This window comes from Eumetopias jubatus, unplaced genomic scaffold (assembly GCF_037043125.1).
Source record: "Eumetopias jubatus isolate StellerSeaLion01/CBP00866 unplaced genomic scaffold, mEumJub1_p1.0 scaffold_6, whole genome shotgun sequence".
NCBI classification, from domain to species: Eukaryota; Metazoa; Chordata; class Mammalia; order Carnivora; family Otariidae; genus Eumetopias; species Eumetopias jubatus.
Window position 1 is genome coordinate 3,112,772 of NW_028274812.1, and position 6,611 is coordinate 3,119,382.

At 49.0% G+C, this 6,611-nt stretch overlaps 1 long non-coding RNA gene across 1 annotated transcript; it reads right to left on the bottom strand.

The window, feature by feature from the left end:
• Nucleotides 1-318: 318 nt before the first annotated feature.
• LOC114209276 (uncharacterized) lies at nt 319-3,758 on the bottom strand. The gene is made up of 3 exons (XR_015768427.1): nt 3,497-3,758; nt 2,517-2,627; nt 319-2,017 (listed from the first exon to the last, which is right to left on the bottom strand). It is a non-coding gene; the product is annotated as an uncharacterized LOC114209276 (long non-coding RNA).
• Between the last annotated feature and the right edge of the window lie 2,853 nt (nt 3,759-6,611).

Below are 6,611 nucleotides of genomic sequence, written 5' to 3' on the forward strand. Positions count from 1 at the left end.
CCAGGGCCCTGTGGGAGAGGGGTTCAGTGGCCCTGCTGTCCTATTAAGTGTTCCACCTGCTAGACATGCCTGATTACTTCCTCAGCGTTTCATTGGATTACTTCTTTTAATCCTTTCACTTCCTGTGCACAGGCTAGATTGGATTCAGGTTCAAGGTGTGGGCGGCCTGGCTGTTTCCTCCATGAGGCATCACACCAGGAGGTACTAGAGTTCTGTCCTTCTGATGGTAATGTTAAGTAGGAGCTCCTAGATCCCTCCTTGTAAATTTGCATTTCCCCTTTCAGACAGCAAATAATCCCTGTAAAGATCCAGCTCCCATTTATCTACAGAATAGTTTTTAGCATTCCTTGCTGATTTTCGTCTGAGGCCGTCATTTCCCTAGGGATTGCAAACTGGTGTTCTTTTAATTCTACCTTTCTTCCAAATTTATTAGCTGAACTTACTCTGAGAAGAAGAGCTTTCCTTCTTCACTAGGACTATCTGAAATAGTTCATACAGGTAAATGCTTCTTTCCCTTTAATTACCAAAAGAGTTGGTGTACTAATTATGACAACGGAGTTTCAGGTTTTTATGTTGTTTGCTTTTTTTATTTCCTGTGCATTTTTTAAAGTTGTGGGTTTTTTTGTTTGTTTGTTTGTTTTTTACTGTTAAGTTTTTAAAAATAACTCTACTGGGATACAATTCACGCATCATGCAATTTCCCCCTTTAAAGTGTACAATTTGATGGTTTTTTAGCACATTCTCAGAGCTGTACCAACCATCACCACAACCCATGTTGGAGCGTTTTCATCACCTGGCGGGAGACTGTGCACCCATGCCCCGTTCCTCACAGACACCCATGTATTTACTGTCTCACTGGATGTGCCCACTCTGGACATTTCATATGAGTGGGATCATACTGCATGTGGTCCCGTGTGCCTGGCGTCTCCATAGCATGGTGCTTGCAGGATCCATCCATGTGGTAGCATGTGCCAAGGCTTCGTTTCTTTTTATTGGTGAATAATATTCCACTGTATGGTTATTCCACATTCTACTTATCTATTCGTCAGTTGATCCAACATTTGGGTTGTTTTCACTTTTTGGCTGTTATTTACAATGCTGCTATGAGCATTTGGATACAAGGGCTGTGTGAACATATGTTTTCAGTTCTCTTGGGTGTGGATCCGGGAGTGGGACTGCTGAGTCATGTGGCAGCTCTGTGTTTAGTCATTGGAAGAACTGCCAGGCTGTCTCCAGGGCTGTTGCTCCACTCAGTGAGGGGGCTTGTTCCTCTAGATCCTTACGGACACCTGGTGCTCCATTTGCTGCCCTTCTGTGGAGTGGGAAGCAGTGTGGCCTTGGCATTTCCCTCATGGCGGATAATGTTGAGCACCTTTTCATGAGCTTGTTGGCCGTTTGTGTATCTTCTTTGGAGAAATCTCTCTTCAGTCCTTTGCGTATTCTTTAAATGGGTTGTCTTTGTATTACCGGGTTGTAAGCATTCTTTTAATATCTTAGGTGCAAGTCCCATATCAGATATATGATCTGCAGAAATGTTCTCCCATTCTGTGGTCTTTCTTTACATCTTTTTGTTCTCCCTTGAGGATCGTGGGTAAGAGGCATCTCCATTGCTTGTAGTCACTGTTCTTTCTGCTACTGAAATTGTCCTGGGCTTAGTCAGGGGGAGCCCCTCCCCAAGGATTCCTTTTCCATCAACACGACCCCTCTCATTCTCACCAAGGTAGAATTTCAGCCAGTGTCAGGGCAGATCAGAGGGCTTTCCAGGCTTCTGCAGTCACAGCCCAAGGGCTCATCCCCGCTCCGTCCCGCGGCAGCGGAGAAAGCAGGCTGGCTCCCACCACGGACTAAGTCTGTAGTCAGAGATGTGAGCTTCCATTTCTGTTGATGCCCTTGTAGCGGGGGCACAGGTAATGAATGAACAGAAGGCAAGCTGAGGACAAAGCAGAAGTTGACACCCTGCAACCCCACCACCACCCCATGGGATATATAAGACATTCCTCAGGCACTCCTGGCTGTCCTAAAGGAAAAACAAATAGTTAACTTAGAGAGATCACAATCCTGCAAGACCTGAGTCTTCTTCCTCAGTTTACTTACAAAAGCCTTAGCAATAGCTTCCAGAAGGGAATGTAGATACAATTAAATGCCCTTATAGCCTGCAGCCTGTCGACAGATAATTTAAGCAGGCAGAGTGTAATGTTCCTCCAGGAAGTTCCCAACTATCTTAATGTTAATGCCTTACTAGAGGGGTAAACAACCTTAAGTTGACAATGGCAAGACCTCTGGTATCCTGTGAGTCTTCTTTAGCATATGAAAGTTCTTTCTCGAAAACTCCGGTTTTCCTTACTTCCCCCAACCCACAGTACGTAATCAGCCACCCCTCACAACCCCGGTGCAGCAGCTCTTTTTGCCTTGTGGGTCCCGTCCCTGTGCTTTAATAAACCACCATTTTGCACCAAAGACATCTCAAGAATTCTTTCTTGGTCTTCGGCTCTGGACTCCACCCCACTGAAACTCACCTATATTCCAAAACCACATCACAGGGATGCACGAGCACTTGGCTCCAGGAGTCCCAAACACACTGGGTCTGCTGTTACTGCTGACAAAACCCAAAGCAGAGACACGAGTGGCTGTGAAAGAAGAAAGGGATTTATTTCAGTGAGGCCAACACTGGAAAGACAGCGAACTAGTGTCTCAAAGGCTATCTCCGAAGTGCCGAAAATATTTCCAGGTATATATAGGTAAACGTGGGGCAAAGATGGGTGGTTATGTGCAGGTGGGCAGTGAAGGTCTAACTGATCATTGTCTCAGAGTCAATCGCCGGTGGCGTCTTGCTGGCTCAGGGCAGTCCTTGTTGCTGGAGGGGTAGTTTTGTTCCCTTGAGGAGATGCTTTGCCCATAGGGTCTTCCCCCTGAGCCAAGAGGCCAGATGGAAAGAAGAACCCAACCGGAGAGTTTGAGGTCAAAATGGAGGCAGCCCAAGTCCCCAGTCATATGCTCCCCCAGAGTGGTTTTCACCACACCCAGAACCAAACAATCATGTAGGAGAAGTTGAGATAAGGCCCTAGAGAGAGCTGGGGTACCTCTGACCTTTCTCCAAGGGCAGAGATGAACAGGATAACATCTCAGCCCTTCGTCCTCAGACAAGAGTAAATAATGCTTGGAAGATTAAAGGTGGAGCAATATTTACCCACTCTCCCTGATTAAAGAACAAACCATCTGAGCCTTAGCAAAGGGAAGAGGCTGGTGGGTAGGCCCGTGGGGGCATTCAAGCTGTGCTAACGTGGAATACAGGAAGAGGTCAACATTCACTGGGTCTGTGGTGGACACTGTGGACCTTGTCCATATGTTACTCCTGGCAATTCCCACAGAAACTCAACAACATGTATGGTGTGACATTTATTGTTTCCATTTTATAGATGAAAAAACTGAAGCCGAGGGGGTTTTAGAGACTTGCCAAATGCAGGCAGCTAGATAAAAGGGGGCAGCGTGTATTCACCTGATTTGAAGGTCCGGTTTCTCCTGTGGGCACACCTTGGCTGGGAGGGCACACAGACACTGGAACCCCCGGACCACCAATCCTACACGATGCTCCTTCCGAAAAGGCCCATGGTTCAGGAGAGCTGGGAAATGCTACATGGGATAAGTTTCTTTTATGCTGTCACAGTTCAGGTGACTTAAGTAAAGGCTCTCAGAAGTGCAGCAGAAAAAAAATGAACCTTGTCAGATTCAAAGTTTCCTAAATACCTTGAACCAAGAAACACCCCCCCACCCACATGGGTTAATTCCCCCCCCCCCCCCGAGGGTCCCAAGAACACAGCACTGGAGAAAGCTGTCTATACTCGTAATAAAGCGTGTTGGCCTGTTTTCCCCATAAACCAGCAGCGAGCAATCTGGGAGCGACAGTTTGCCTCCTGTGGTTTACCCAGTTCCCTCTCCCCTTTCAGTGGTTGGGTTTAGTGTCCTCTGAAGCTTGCGGCCTAAATCACTCATTTCAGTAGGGAATGCAAAATAGTGATGTCTCTGTTTCCTTTATCCTTCACCATTTATTCACTAGGAAATTCCTGAATTGCCAAGTGAAGATTCTTTGCCTGTGAAACCGTTTCTTCGTGACTTCTGTAGGAACACCATGGGAACAGTGAGTCTGCAAAAAAGTGGATGGGGACGGGCTGCTAATCCGGAAGCATTCACCAAGCTTTGGGGGCAGCACAATGGATTCATGACAGGTAGGACCCAAGAGATAACGTGGCAAGACAGTACACATTCATATTCCAGACAGTGCCCAGGCCTCTGAGTGCAAATGTCCCCAGTTCTCACTGAACTCCCGAGTTTCTCAGCTCACTTATTTACTACATTCTTTAAATTACTAAAGCCATCTTGGGGCGCCTGGGTGGCTCAGTCGTTAAGCGTCTGCCTTCGCTCAGGTCATGATCCCAGGGTCCTGGGGTCGAGTCCCACTTCGGGCTCCCTGCTCCACGGGAGGCCTGCTTCTCCCTCTCCCACCCCCCCTGCTTATGTTCCCTCTCTCGCCGTGTCTGTCAAATAAATAAATAAAATCTTTAAAAAAAAAAATTACTAAAGCCATCAAACTAATGTGTGCCTCCCTAACTGCCAAAGAAAGGCAGGTGTTGGGCTGGAATAAAAGTGGGCCGCTAGACAAAGCAACACGTCTATGTTTATAAAACACTTTCTCATCCACTAAGTATGCCTCAAAAGTTGCCTCTTGTCATCACAATAGCCCTCCCAGACAGACAAAATGATCATTATAACCCCTATTTCCAGAAGAAAACGTGTGAAATGAAGTGTGTTAGTTCATAAGCACATCTACTGTTTCCTCTTTTCCTTATTTTTTTGCTATTTTGAGAATTAGGTGAAAAAATGTAGCTAGTTTATTACCATGTGAGGCATCACAGAACTGCCTGCCATGAACCCCTGCATGGGACACCCAACTGGGGACCAGCAACCCTCCCACAAACACAAGCACTGCCCTGGACACACAGCGTGTGCAAGCTGCCTACACAACTCTGGCCCATACAGGTGCTCCGTAACAGGGCCAGCTTTCCCCCACTGCGACCAGCAATCTGTCTGAGCTCACAGATCCTGCTCCTAAGTCAACAGGGAAGCGCTGAGGACAGCCCTGTGTGTGATTGTCATTTCCAAACTTGGAGGGGCATGTGAGATTCTTCCACAAACCCGGGACTCAAAGTATTCAGCGATGTCTGCATTTTTACCTTCTATACTCTGTCCGTGTAGGGACCATGTAGGGTGGTTAGGCCTTTCTTAAGTTTTATGAAATAATGTAGCTGGATCTCTTGCCTACTGTTATGTTCTCTTATACATTAGACCATATAGCCTGCTCCATATTTAAAGGTTTTATCCATTTATCTGAGAGAAAGAGAGAGCACAAGCAGGGGCAGGGGCAGAGGCAGAGGGACAAGCAGACTCCCCGATGAGTGCGAAGCCCCATCGGGGCTTGATCCCAGGACCCCGAGAGATCATGACCTGAGCCGAAGTCAGGTGCTTAATGGAAAGAGCCACCCGGGCGCCCCTGCTCCATATTTATTTATTTATTTATTTATTTATTTATTTATTTATTAAGATTTTATTTGTCAGAGAGAGAGTGAGAGCACAAGCAGTGGGGAGTGGTAGGCAGAGGGAGAAGCAGGCTCCCCACCAAGCAGGGAGCCTGACATGGGGCTCAATCCCAGGACCCTGGGATCATGACCTGAGCGGAAGGCAGATGCTTAACGGACTGAGCCACCCAGGTGTCCCAATCCCTGCTCCATATTTAAAGTAGCAAAGATACATATGAACTTGGAAGAAAGTCCTTCTCATTGTGGCAACATGAAATCATGGGGAAAGCATGGCTCTCAGAGTAAAAGCGAACCGGATTCAGATCCCAGGTTAGCTGCTCAGCAAGGCGTTTTTCCCTTTATATATTCCTTTATTGAATTTCTCTAGCTCGTAGTCCTCCATGCAGTGGGAAACTAACAGAAGGCTCTAAAGAGCATATTTAAAAACAATGCTGTGCATCTGGAACTGCACAAGCTTTTGCTGGTCTGTCCTTTGTCAATGTCAATCAGCCGCCCAGCGCCCAAGGCGGTTACATCCAACCTACGGTCCTGCCAGTGGTGCCCGACAGCCCGGTACGCTACACCTTCACCAAGGGCCTTTCAAGGGACCCGACCGTCTTCACTTGGGGCCCGCAGAGGGCCGCGGAGACCCGAACCGAAGCCTCCCCCTTCCCTTCCCGATCCGACGCCGCGGGCTCCTGCGCCGCGGCCGCGCGTCCCCACCCCGGACTGCTGCGGGCGGTGCACGCCGGCCCTCCCGGCCAAGGTGCCCTTGCGAGGACGCGGGCATACCCCGTCTTGCGGACGCAGGACCCCGGCCCGTCGGCGTCGGGACCGTCACCATCGCGCCAGAAGCGACCGCCAGCCAATCCTCGGCGGGGCCCGGCCGTTTTACGGCAGCAGGCCCCGCCCCCGAGGGGGCGGCGAGAAGGTGTGCGGCGCGCGCGAACCAATCCGCGTCGCCACGTCCAGCCCTGCGTCCTCCCATAGGCCGAGAGCCGGTTGGCGCGGCGCGGCCGTAAGGCGGAGCCGGCTGTCGTG